Source organism: Arvicola amphibius, chromosome 6 (assembly GCF_903992535.2).
Source record: "Arvicola amphibius chromosome 6, mArvAmp1.2, whole genome shotgun sequence".
Taxonomy (NCBI): Eukaryota; Metazoa; Chordata; class Mammalia; order Rodentia; family Cricetidae; genus Arvicola; species Arvicola amphibius.
The window spans coordinates 87,724,922-87,738,347 of NC_052052.2; the positions used below are offsets into that span (position 1 = coordinate 87,724,922).

The 13,426-nt window shown below is 41.5% G+C and overlaps 1 protein-coding gene across 8 annotated transcripts in view; it reads left to right on the top strand.

Annotated features, from left to right (window-relative positions):
• The first annotated feature begins 5,723 nt into the window (after positions 1-5,723).
• Znf438 (zinc finger protein 438) overlaps positions 5,724-13,426 on the top strand; it is a 148,830-nt gene continuing 141,127 nt past the window's right edge. For 4 of the 8 annotated variants that reach the window (XM_038334795.1, XM_038334787.1, XM_038334796.1 and 1 more), the window contains exon 1: positions 5,724-6,225. The gene's annotated coding sequence lies outside the window, so the exon portion shown is untranslated. The remainder of the gene's footprint in view (positions 6,226-13,426) is intronic. The other 4 variants (XM_038334794.1, XM_038334798.1, XM_038334788.1 and 1 more) reach the window with 4 other exon arrangements.

Sequence of the window (13,426 nt, forward strand, 5' to 3'; positions counted from 1 at the left end):
CAAGCTACATACATTTATCCAACCCATTCAGAGGTCTTTTCCATCTGAATTTGTCTTTATTCTGTATTGATAATTATTTCTGATCAGGACTGCTTCTTAAAATGCTAATCATTTCTTAAAAACCTAAGCTGCAGCATTACTAGGGTATATACAGCGCTTTCTGCTTGCTCCACCCAGTCTAACATAATGAAAGAGGTCTGTTCACTCGTCTGCAAGCTGTGTACACTGCCCCAGTTCTAAGTATGCAGCCAGATGTTGAGCCATTAAGCAGTTTGTAACATGCTGCTTACAAATTCCATTTAAATGCCTGGTCTCCTGAAACAGTCAGAGTTCATGATGGCAGCATGCTCCAGGAAGCTGTAATTTTCAAAACAGCGTGGCTTTTTTCTGCTTTACAGCTGAATCAGGAAAACCACTCTTAAAAGAGCCATGCCTCTGCTTGCTTCTAGAAAACAGAGTCCACCCAAGAAAATGCTGCTACCAAACCATGCTTAACTCTGTTCTTTTGTGTCTAGAATTCCTTCCCAAACTCTCTAGATTTTAAGTGGATTTTAGTTGGTCACATGGGCACCAATCTGTTGTAATGAACAGCTTGTTTCCCAACCACCCAGACTTCTGAAATAATCACACAGAAACTATATCATTTAAATCACTGCTTGGCCCACTAGCCCTAGCTTCTTATTGGCTAGTGCTTACATATTTATTTAACCCATCTCCATTAATCTGTGTATGGTCATGTGGCAGTGGCTTACTGGCAAAGTTCCCAGCATCTGTCTCCAGTGTGCCTACATGGCTTCTTTCTTGACTCTGCCTCCTTTCTCCCAGCATTCAGTTGAGTTGTCCCCACCTACCTAAGTTCTGCCCTATCAACAGTCAAGGCAGTTTCTTTATTCCCCAATGGTATTCACAGTATACAGAGGGGAATCCCACATAAGGATTATCCCCCCATATGCTTAGAATATAGCCCAGAGACAGAATGCTTGGTTAGCATGCTGGTGAGGATAGATAAAACAAACAACAACATAATCTTATGTTTACAGAAAGATTCCTTGTCCTTGTCCTTAACCTTCTCTTCCTCCTTCTCTTCTTTTTCTGACACAGGGTGTCTGGCTGTGATATGGGAGTGTTTTCTATCTATCTGTTGCTTTCATTGGTTAATTAAAAAAGAAACTGCCTTGGCCCTTTAATAGGACAGAAAATTAGGTAGGCGGAGTAGACAGAACAGAATTCTGGGAGAGAGAAGGCAGACGCTTCAGGTAGTTGCCATAGTCAGTTGCCATGCTTCTCCTCTCCAAAGCAGACACAGGTTAAGATCTCTCCTGGTAAACGACCAACTCGTGGTGCTACACAGATTACTAAATATGGGTTAAAGCAAGATATGAGAATTAGCCAATAAGAGGCTAAAACTAATGGGCCACGCAGTGTTTAAAAGAATAGTTTCCTTGTAATTATTTTGGGTAAAGCTAGCTGGGTGGCAGGACGCAGCCCGCCATTCCTTCTACAGCTGTGTATAACTCACTACACAGATCAGGCTGGCCTTGAAGTCACAGAGATCTGCCTGTTACTGCCTCCAGAATACTAGGATTAAAGACATCTATTACCACACCTGATCTAAACTATTCTCATTCATATGTGATGAAGCAGGAATTTTATGTTTTATACTTCTAAAGGTAGAAATGCATGAATGAGTCACAAAATTAACAAATTTGGTCACAGCGAGCACCTTAAAAAATCACCTGCTGGAAAGAGAACGGAAAGCTGTGAAGGTAGTGATATACTGTGGTCAGAGTTTTGAATTTTTACATACTGTTCCTTGAACTTTCTGTTTCTTTCTTTCTTGGATTGTGTGGTTTTTCTTTTTCTTTTTTCATGAAACTATACAGATCAGTGATTATTATAGGTGTGGGTTATGGAATATGGTTTCAAGTTTTGCTTCTGCTACTCAGTACCTGTAATGATCTCCTACAGTTCTGCTTGCCCAGTGGGTAAGATGGGAATAATTACGGTATACACTCAGTTTCAAGGATTAAATAATGCATTAGGATGCTTGGCATCTAACATCCAGGAAAAATTAGCCATTGTATTTCTTTACTTTTTAAATTTCTCTCAAGTATTAGGTACTTTTTTGCAATGGTTGAGTGGGACTTTACTCAAGTTGCTAAGTAGAACCAAAGGAAGAATAGTGTGTATTGAAGTAAGAGAGGCTGGACAGTGGTTGCTAGAGGCAGCAGATATCAAAATGAAAGAATCTCAAGGACAAAGCAACACCCCAAGACTAGAGTGCCTCAGTGTTTCCAGTACTGCATCTGGAAGGTGCAGATGTCTATTTCCTTAAAGGTAGCTTTGCCCACAGGTCTGCCTTTTCATACAGGAGCTCCACCAAATCTTACTGTGCTTCTATGTGAGTACGTAAAGGTGAATGTATATGATATTTAACATTTTCAGTTTGTACTTCTTATCTGCTTCCTCCAAACTTCTACTTGACTTTCACGTTTGTTTCTCAGTCTTTTATCACATTTCCTTCTTTCTTGTAAAAAGCAACACAGGTTTTTCAATATACTTGTGGGACCAGGGAGCTGGCTTAGTGAGGAAGGTGCTTGCTGCATAAATGTAAGGACCCGAGTTCAAATCTTAAGAATCTATGTAAAGCTGGATTTAGTACCTCCAGTCTGAAATCCCAGTGCTCCTATTCTGAGATGGAGCTAGGCAAATCTCTGGAAACTCCTGCTATTGTACAGCACAGCCACAAACACAAAGAACCTGCCTCAAGCAAGGTGGAAGGCCAGATAGGACCCACAACCGAGGCTGTTTTCTGACCCCTACACATATGCCATGGTACTCATAGGTCAGCATAAACACACATTTGAGCACACATCCCACATATACAACAAACTTGAAGCATTAGGGAAATATATTGAACAATCAAGTGATTAATGAATATTTTTGTCATGCCCAATACTAGAAATATTTAACACATTTGGCACATAGTATTCCCACTCTTCACCCCCACTTGCCCCTGTGTTGTGGGAGCTCCTTCTGCTCCTTCAGCCAATAGCCTCTGAGATACCAGCCCATTGGGGCGTGGTCTCTCTCTTTTAAAAAGCAGCCACTTCCCTCCGCTTGCTCTCTGGCTTCCGGCTCCGCTTCTGGCGACTAGGCTCCCTTCCTGATTGCGCAGAGGGCTGTTGTCTGGGACGGTGATCTGCAAGTTTCCCCCCTTCTAATAAATAACCATTCTATTAATCATAATTCCAAACTGGTGTGGGATTGTTTGTGACTTACGCCATCACCCCGGGGCAGAGTTTCTTTGTGTAACGGCCCTAGCTGTTGTGGAACTAGCTCTGTAGACCAGTTTGACTTTGTGCTCACAGAGATCTGCCTGCCTCTGCCTCCCACGTGCAGATTAAAGGCTGCGCCACCAATGCCCAAGCATGTATTTCCATTCTTAAAAGAAAAGTACAATGACACTTGCCTGTAGGAGAATCTGAGCATTAGCTAGAAGATCTCTTTTAAAAATTCCTGTTTGGGCATTGTCATAGGAGAGCACTTCCTAAATATAACACCAGTAGTACAGACACTGAGAGAAACAATTAGTAAATGGGACCTCTTGAAACTGAGAAGCTTCTGTAAAGCAAAGGACACGGTCAATAAGACAAAATGGCAGCCTACAGAATGGGAAAAGATCTTTACCAACCCCACATTGGAGAGAGGGCTGATCTTCAAAATATACAAAGAACTCAAGAAATTTATCATCAAAAGAACAAATAACCAATTAAAAAATGGAGTGCAGACCTTAGCAGAGAACTCTCAACAGAGGAATCTGAAATGGATGAAAGACACTTAAGGAAATGCTCAACATCCTTAGCCCTTGGAGAAATGCAAATAAAAACAATCTGAGATTCCTTCTTACGCTTGTAAGAATGACCAAGATAAAAAACACTGATGACAACTTATGCTGGAGAGGATGTGAGGTAAAGGCAACACTCCTTCATTGCTGTGGGAGCACAAAGTTGTACAGCCACTTTAAAATCAGTATGGCGATTTTTCAGAAAATTAGGACCTCAAGACCCAACAATATTACTTTTGGGTATATACCCAAAGGGTGCTCAACCATACCGTAACAAGGACATGTGCTCAACTATGTTCATAGCAGCATTATTTATAATAGCCAGAACCTGAAAACAACCTAAATGCCCCTTGACTGAAGAATGGATAAAGATGATGTGGTACATTTACACAATGGAGTACTACACAGCAGAAAAAAAAATGACATCTTGAAATTTTTGGGAAAATGGATGGATCTAGATAACATTATATTGAGTGAGGTAACCCAGACCCAGAAAGTCAAATATAATATGTATTCACTCCTAAGTGGCTTTTAGACATAAAACAAAGAAAAACCAGCCTACAATCCCAGAGAACCTAGATAACACTGAGGACCCTAAGAGAGATGCACATGGATCTAATCTACATGGGAAGTAGAAAAAGACAAGATCTGCTGAGTAAATTGGGAACATGGGGACCTTGGGAGAGGGCAAAAGGGGGCAGAGATGAAGGGAGAAAAAAATATAGCTCAATAAAAGCAAAAAAAAAATAAGTAATGGGTCTACGAAAAAAATTCCTGTTTGGAGAAATGGTATAGAAGACCTGTCAGCATGTGAATAATGACAAGACAGAATCTTAAGGTCATTCTTCATAAAAAAAATAAATAAATATCACTAGAGATATGTGCAAGTTTTTAAAATGCTAATTTTCTACATTTTTCACAAAATAAAAGTGGTGTTAAAATTATGTCCAAAATTTATCTTATATCATTTGATAAGGATAAAAACATTACATAGTATATAGCCACACTGATTATGTTCTTTCAAAATTAATTATCTAGATAGATTTTCCTGGGATCCATTATTGTTTTATTTTATTTTTTGAGGCAGGATCTCTTCGGTCCAGACTGTCCTGGAACTCCACTCTCTCCTGCTTCTGCTTAAGAGCTTATTTTCCAGCAGGTCTCTTAAAAGCTACCAGTTCCCAGTCATCACTCCCAAAGAAAAGCGTAAACAAACCATTGTTTTAGATTTAAATACACATAGAGGCTGCTCTGAAAAAATCCCTGACCTGGCTACTTTTTTATAAATTATAAAAGTGATCCTCCCTCTTCAATATGTCCTCTTTTAGGTGCTAGTTTTTTTCCCAAGGTATCTTATGTTTGCTACAAGACAAATAATTTGAACTGCCTTTTTCTTTTTTTTGTTTGTTTAAGTCATAAGGTTTATTTTTTTCTGCTTGAAGGAGTATCGTGGGACTCCTAAGAAGCAGGAATTAGTCTTCAGAGTCTGTGGTCCACACTCCGCCTTCACTTTTTTCGGTCAGAGCTGGACAGCCGTGTTTTCATCACCTAAGGGAAAGGTGGAAAGTTTACTGGGGTCACTACTTGATAAACTTAACAGGTGACTTGTAAAAGGGTACTGCAGTAGGAAGAGGCTGAAGGCTCTTTCAGCAGACTCGCTGACAGGCGCTGGGGAGGGCCGGGCCCGGGAGGGCCGGGCCCGGGAGGGCCGGGCCCGGGAGGGCCGGGAGGATGGGCCCCTCCGCTGCAGCTGACCCCGACCAGTCGGAGGCAGAAGGGCGTGGCCTGGGGGCGGGGCCTAGCCGGCGTGGGCGTGACTCGCGCTGGTTGGACTGGAGCGGGCGTGGTCTACTCTTGGTGGGCGTGTCCATCTGGGCGCGGGCGGGCAGAAGTGGGACTGCGCAAGGGCCCATGGGAGAGTTGACCCTGTGACCCTGGCGGAGAACCCCTGGGCCTCTTGAGGAGAACAAGTTTCTGTTACCAAACGTGCACAAGTTTTAGTGACCAGGTGAGGGGAGGAAGGCAGTGTCTTGCGGAAGGACTACGTAAGAACCCTTCCGTCCGCCCCAAGCCCGGGCGAGAATCTGAGTTGTTCTCGTGGGTCTCCCCCCCTCCCGTGGACCCGGGACCTTCTCGCCTCAGGGGCTGTGTGAAGATGGTGAAGAGTAGCCGCCTAGGCGCGCCGGTCTGCGAAGCCCACGGGCACGAGGCGGCTGGCCGTGTGCGCTTGCGCGCCGCTCTGGGCAGGGCGGGACGGGGCGTCTCCCGCCGCTCGCTGGAGGCGGGGCCTGGGCCGGTGCACCGCGCCCGCGGGCTGACCTCGTTGAACGCCTGCCCGTGACGTCACCCCGCCGTGACGCGTACGCAGTAGGAAAACTGTAAGTTTGCGAGGATCCTGCAGCTGCCTGGCTAGTGGGGCTCGTGGGGCGTGAAGGCTGCTCGCTGTCACGGTCGCGGTGTTGACCGCGGGCACCGGGAAGCCTCGGGAGACCCGGCAGCCACCGACCGTGACGCCGGGCCGGTGACGGTCCCATGTGGGAGCGCACCCTTCTGGGACCTTGGGCTTGTGGAGGCGAGTCCTTTCCTGAGCCCGGCCAGCACCTTTCCCGCTGGCCTTTGACAGCTAAGAGCGGGTGATTAAGGCCTGGGAACGGGAAACTGGCGAGGCCCTCCCTAAATTTCGTAAAGAGATTAGGTCCCAGTCTCCATTCTCATTTTGCAGTAGGACTTTCTCGGTCAGCCTGGGATGGAGAGTCCCTTCAAAGACTAGCAGCCCTGTGCCCAGCTTCCTTTGGGATCCTGCAAGTGCCCAGGTGGCTGAATGGAACTTACCTGCTGTGTCACCTCCAGCAGGGCTACAGTGCCTTGAGACCCTGTGAGCCTACCCAACCTATGTAGCCCTACACAATGCTTACAAAAATATTCATTATTCCGAGGAATGTGGTAGCCCATTTGTATATAAAGATCTTTCTCGGGGATTTACCTCCTCCCCACACCTTCTACCCGACCCGTCTGATCATGACTTTTGAACCTGTAGGTATCTCAGCTATTTTATTGATTTATCAGAGATCAAATAACTGGTACCACTATCACATAGATATTGGCAATACGTTGCCCCCCATCTTTTTCGGAAAACTTTTTAGCAGCTCAGAACTAGTAGGTTATACTCAACACAAATAAGTAGAGTCAGCTCATATGCTTATATGGCTTAGTCAACTCTTGCCTTAGTAAAGAGTTAGGTACAACATTACAATGTTGTTACACACTTCTCAAACTCTGGTACAGGAACTTGTCAGAAACTTTCAAGGGAATATACACACCCTAGGATGGATTGAAACAGTAGGTCAAGAGGGCCCCATTTGTGTGAATTCAGTGAAGGGCATTAAATCCTTACAGAGGACCCTTTGAATCAAAGCAGGGCTTTCCAAAGACAAGTCATCTAAGTCTTGGAACTTTTTAAAAATCTGTTTATAAGTGGGAGATGATAGTGTAACTTTTGTTACTTTTACTGGTATCAGATGAGACCATGGAGAGCACAGGCGGCTTTCTAAGTATGACATGCTATTTGCATCAGCCACCAGTAGTCAGACTTTGAGTCAGAACTAGAAATAGATGGCAAAGGTAAAGACTTGCACGCTAGCGGAGTTCAGTCCCAATGGAGAACTAGACAGGGAATAGGTACACGAAATTGTTTCACACAGGGAGAGCACAGTGACACGAAGGTGAGAGGCTGGTGAGGGGACAGTGTGGGGCCCCATCAGGAGCCCAACTGGTGGGTTGTAAGTTCCTTAGGAGGTCAAGGCAGGAGGAGTACAAATTCAAGGACTGCATTGGCTGCAGATGGGGTCTAAGCCCAGCCTGGGTAGAAATAGTAGAGCTATGGCCCTGGGTTCATTCTCCACTCGGGAGTGGTAGGTGGAGATAGTATAACCATCCTGCCTGGAAAGCTCACTGTATGCAAGGCCCAGTTCAAAACACTGAACGCTTTCCAACTGCCTTTTAAGCTAAGAGAACTAGCTCCGTTTTGTTTTTTTTTTTTTTTATAAATGAGGAAACTGGCACTTGTTAGATGCATACTCAAGCTAAAAGCTTAAGAGACTCAAAGTCTTGCATATTTTACTAAATTTGCATTAGTTTTATTTGGCACTGTTAAAATTTTTGCCATTTGAATTTAGGTCATCTGATTTGAGAGGCTGTGTTCCAAATGACTGTTCTGTCTCAGCATAGTAAGAAGTGTTGACATGTAACCTTGAAACATCTGATAGACTCTGGTAGGGTCCCAGAGCCTGTGTCAAAGTAGACACTTTATGTGTAAGTGTAATGGAAAAGCCACAAGACAGTACCATCATGGGAATGCTGTTTGTTTCCGAATTACCCCATGGCGTTCTAACTGTAGAGTCATGGAGTGATGGAGGAGGCATGAAAATGAGGAGGCAGGAGACCGTTGCTGTGCTGTACCTTGAGAGGGGAGATGGTATGGGACCTTAGACTAAGAGAGGCAATTTTGGAGGTGGCATTAAGAGGTGGAACTCCAATTCTGTTGACAGGATTTACTGATTGGGAGTGTGCTGAGGAAAGGGAAGAGTAATAATGTTTCCGGGTTTGGGTGGTAGAAGTAGGTGCTGTTTTCTAAGAAGACAGGTTTAGGAGGAAAATAAAAGTCCAGTTTTACTTTCAGGTTTTAGTGTTGTTAAATATAGTAATGGATGCTAGTAACAATGATACTAATTAGAATGATGTATATATGAACTATATTCCAGGCAAGGTTTTATGTATTTTTACTATATTCATTTAATCCTTAAAAGTTATATGTGCTAGGAACTTATTGTTCCCCATTTTGGAGATGAGAAAATGGAGGTACAGGGAGCTGCCTTAAGTCATCTTGTAGGGCAAGGCCTCTGACTACTTATCTTATGTCCCTACCCATTGCCATGAGTTTGTAAGTGTTAGAAGTGGGATTCACACCCAAAGTGCTCAGACTTTGGAGTCCATATAGGAACTACCTCATATGGACATGTTGAGTGTATATGTAATGACTGTAGTCAGGGATAGAAACACACATAGTTTTGAAAAGACTGACTGCTTTTGTTCTTTTCTAATCTCTGGTTGATAACAGGAGGTAAGAGAAGGAAGTATCTATGGTAGGTTTGTATGTTTGCTGGTTCTTCCTTATTTGATTGGATGTCTGCTGCTAACATCCATTCTTTTGTCTCTCATTTCTATAGTGTGGGTTCAGGATGAAGTCTCTGTCTCACATCTGTCTCTAGTCTCATTCCATTCATTGCCTGCCATTCATAGCTAGTAACGGTGACTTAATATGAAGGATATTGGTTAGGTTTGGGGGATGAATAAATATGACTCTCTTTTTGGAGGAACAAAGTATGAGAAAAAACCTGTGGGAATAGATTTAGAGTAGAACGATGCATAAATATATGCTGATTAGTTCATTCAGGCTTCCCATCTCCTTTTCCCCCTGCCCCACACTTGAGAGATGGGGTGTGAAAAGGGCAAAGGAGCAAAAGAAGGCTTAGACGATTGCCTGATGGGTTGGAAGCTCCCTGAGAGTCCTTTTCAACAAAAGAACTACTCAAAGTCTTGCATATTTTTACTAAATTTGCATTAGTTTTATTTGGCACTGATAAAATTTTTACCAGATGAAAAATTCTGATATTTGGTTATATCTGTGGAGTAATGACTTTCCCCAGTTCTACAGCCTCAGTGTTGACAGGACTCCATAGTGAAATAAGGGAACTGGCTTGAAATGTTGCTGCTTGCATAACAGAGGGCAATCGAGGGGCTGTGTTTGAAATACTTAGGCAGGTTTCCACTGTTTATAAGTGTGTCCTGCCAAAGTTCCACACACTAGTATTTGACTTTTCTGTTTATCAGCTGCTTAAGATTGATATACATGCACCTTTGGTCTCATCGTTTTGGGCCTGTGTTAAACAGTCCTATGTGGGGAGGAACTTATAGTGGAGGAGATCTGAGTAAGCCCCACCTCCTAAAAGTTCAGCACTGTAGGCTGGCCACCAAACCTTTCACATATGAACCTTTAGTAGACATTTAAGCTCCAAACCATAATTCTTGCTATTTATTTATTCATTTCTCTCTCTTTTCTTTCTTGTTTCAATTAATGCTTTAGCAATGCAATTTCTTTTTAAAGAAATTACTTATTTTATGCGTATGAGTGTTTTATTTGTTATGTATATGCACACAGTATCCAAGGAAGCTGGAAGAGGGCATTAAATATCCCTGGAACTGGAGCTGCAGGTGGTTGTGAGTATCATGTAGATGCTGGAAACCAAACCTAGTTCCTCTGCAAGAGCAGCAGCCAGTGTTTTTTAACAGCTGAGCTCTATCTTCAGCCCCAAATTTCTTTCATGTTTTATACACACTGAATTAGCTACCTTGTAGTGAGGAGGCGAGCAGGCCTGCTTTTCATCCCGCCTGGATCCCACACGGCTAGCTTTACACCCGAAATAACAACACACAAATTATATTCATTAAAACACTGCCTGGCCCATTAGTTTCAGCCTCTTATTGTCTAATTCTCACATCTTGATTAACCCATTTCTAATAATCTGTGTAGCACCACGAGGGGTGGCTTACCGGGAAGATTCTAGCCTGCATCCATCTCGGAGAGGAGAGTCATGACGACTGCTTGAGGCATCTGCCTCACTCCCAGCATCCTGTTCTGTCTACTCCACCCACCTATGTTCTAACCTATCAGTCCAAGCAGTTTCTTTATTAATTAACCAATGAAATCATCAGATAGAAGACACACCTACATCACTACCTCTGTTACATATTTGTTAATTTTTCAAAGACCTTTTCTGTGTGAGTTTTCATATGTGATTTTTGGCAGCATCTGTAAGATTGGAGGGCATATATTTATAATTTAACAGTAAGAAAATGCTACAGGTCAAATTATTTGTCCTATGTGTTAGAACAGGTTAGTGACAAAAAGCAAAGTGAACTTGGAGTTAAGTCTTAATACCTAGGGCTGCTTTAAAGTTACCAATTGCTATTAGCCAGTTCACCTTCCTAAGAGTACTGTGAAATGAAGCTGTTATTCCTGTCATATAAAGAAGGAACTGGGTTATAATAGTAAGTCATCTAGCCAGGTCCCTCAACTCTAATGTGTTTCTTTGACTGTTTCCACTGAGCTAAACTGCCTATCCAGATATTTCCAGGATGTGAACTTGACTACATTGTTATGTTCACTAAATCTATACTTTGACTACATTGGTCTCTTGGCACATAGACTTACATTGATGTTGCCACTCTAGTCAGTGTTTGCGATCCTCCCAGATTTGATTTGAGTGGGGGTTTCCTGTGTTTTGTTAAACTATATGGTAATAAAATGTGCTATTTAGACTTTTATTTTTGAGACTTAAGTCCAAAAGCAGTCTCCAAATACAACTCTGATCTGTATTTGCTTTAGCTAAGTGAGGAAGTCTGTGTGGGAGCAGTCACTTTGCTAGTCTGACTGATTCATGTTGGGGAGGGTACTCCCATTTGTGCCTCCTTTGAATCTGAGTCTCTAGTATTCTTGGTAGGGTGAATTCAAATTCAAAAACGAGATAAAAAGATTTATCATCTTTCATGTCAATTTGAGGGTATTTCTCTTAGTTTTTTTCTATGCTGCAGACATACTTGACTTGACCACAGACAGAATAATGGTATGGAAGCTATTGTACTTTCTTTCTAAAGCAGACATACCTATTCTAATGAGTATTTCACATTTGTGAGGTTATAGGAGCTGGCGATAGTTATTTATATCCTAAATTGTAAACAAGAGTTGATAAGTTTGTCCAAATAAATACAGTATAAGACTTTTGATTTTTACAGTTTAACACTTTAGAGTGGGGGTTGAGATAGGGTTTTTCTTTGTAACAGCTCTGGCTGACCTGGATCTCGCTTTGTAGGCCAGGCTGACCTCGAACTCACAGAAATCCTCCTACCTCTGCCTCCTGAGTGCAGGGATTAAAGAGTTACATTTTATAAAAACAAAGCTGGACCATCATTTTCATTTTCATTAGATGAAAAAAGATACCTACTTAAAAAATATTTAAGTAGTTATTTTGTTTGAAGATTATTTGATAGTTGATTATTGGTATAAGTTTTAGTGGTCAGATGTTTTAATATTTGTATAATACACCCATTGACTGGAATTAGGACCATTGATTATGAGATTTTAAATCTTAAGGGTGTGGAGAGTTGTGGGCGCAGATTACTATAATTATACTTAAAAGACCTTAAATAGTTCTGCCTTTTATGAAATTAGATTATTATAACAAATATGTTTTCTTACTCCCAAGAAGAAAATATTGATATTCAAATAGCCATAACATTTGCTGAACTATGACATGAAGAGATCACTACATAAGTAGAGCTAAAGCTAAGCTGGGATTGCTTGTTATTTAAGCAAGGGAGAGCACAGCCCTCCTGGCGTTGTAAGGAAGCATGGCATTTTAAAATTGGCTTATTTTCAAAGGTGATATAATTGAAGGCTGACTTTAAACTTGGAATTTGGAGACTGACTGGCTTTGAGGAGGTTTCCAAAGCAAGGCTGACTGAAATTCTCAATTGAGTATGTAGAATAGAAATGTTGAATATACTTTAACGGTTGATTGATTGTGGCAGATTGAAAATCCATTTTGTGATTTCCTGTTCCCAGCCAAAGAACAGTCTTCCTTTCTTGAAGAATATGTATTCTTTATTGACATTTATGTTAACATATTATTGGTAGTGATTGTGCTAATACAGCGTATTTGTGATTTCATTTTTCTCATGAAACTTAAAAAAATTGTGTGTAACAAATATGTTTTCTCCAGTGAAGACAATGTGGCTTGCTCTTTTTGAATCTACAGATAAAGCATGTTTTACAGTACTCTAGATGTCTACACTCAATAAAACATTTGACAAAAAAACCAAAAAAACAAATATGTTTTCTCTTTGCCAGTCTCAGGATTATTTTATATTTGAGAATTAGGCTGCTTTGTGGAATATTTAAAGATGATGTATTATTTTGAGAAATGTTTTAGTTATTTAAACATCCTGGGAAGGCTGCATTTCTTTTTGTCTGCTTCCTGTCTTGAGGGAGTGTGTTGTATCTTGTATTCACCAAAATCAGTCTTCATAGATGCTCAGTTGCGTACAGCTCTAGACAGCTTATGGGTTCTGCTGTTGTTTGAGATGCGGTTAGAGTGGACTGTTTTCAGAGAGCTAGCTAGCCGTTGTTTACCAGTGGCTTAGAAATTTTCATGATTTTATTGTATGATTTTTGCATAGCATGGTCCTTTTAATATCTGTGAATCTTTTTTTACCATAATTATTATGTTATAACACTATATTATTCAACTATTTAATATTTAGCATGTTTCTTCAGAATGAAATGAAAACCTATCTATGACTACTGGAGCTACTATAATTTTTTTTTACTGAATTGATCTCTCATAGTAACATTAGTTAGAGCTTTTATTTTCCTGTGTTGATGTTAAAGTAAACTTTCAGGACATTCATCTAGAAATTAGAGAAGAAAAAAATAAGGTTTTGATGTAGCTTCTTTGTGCATGT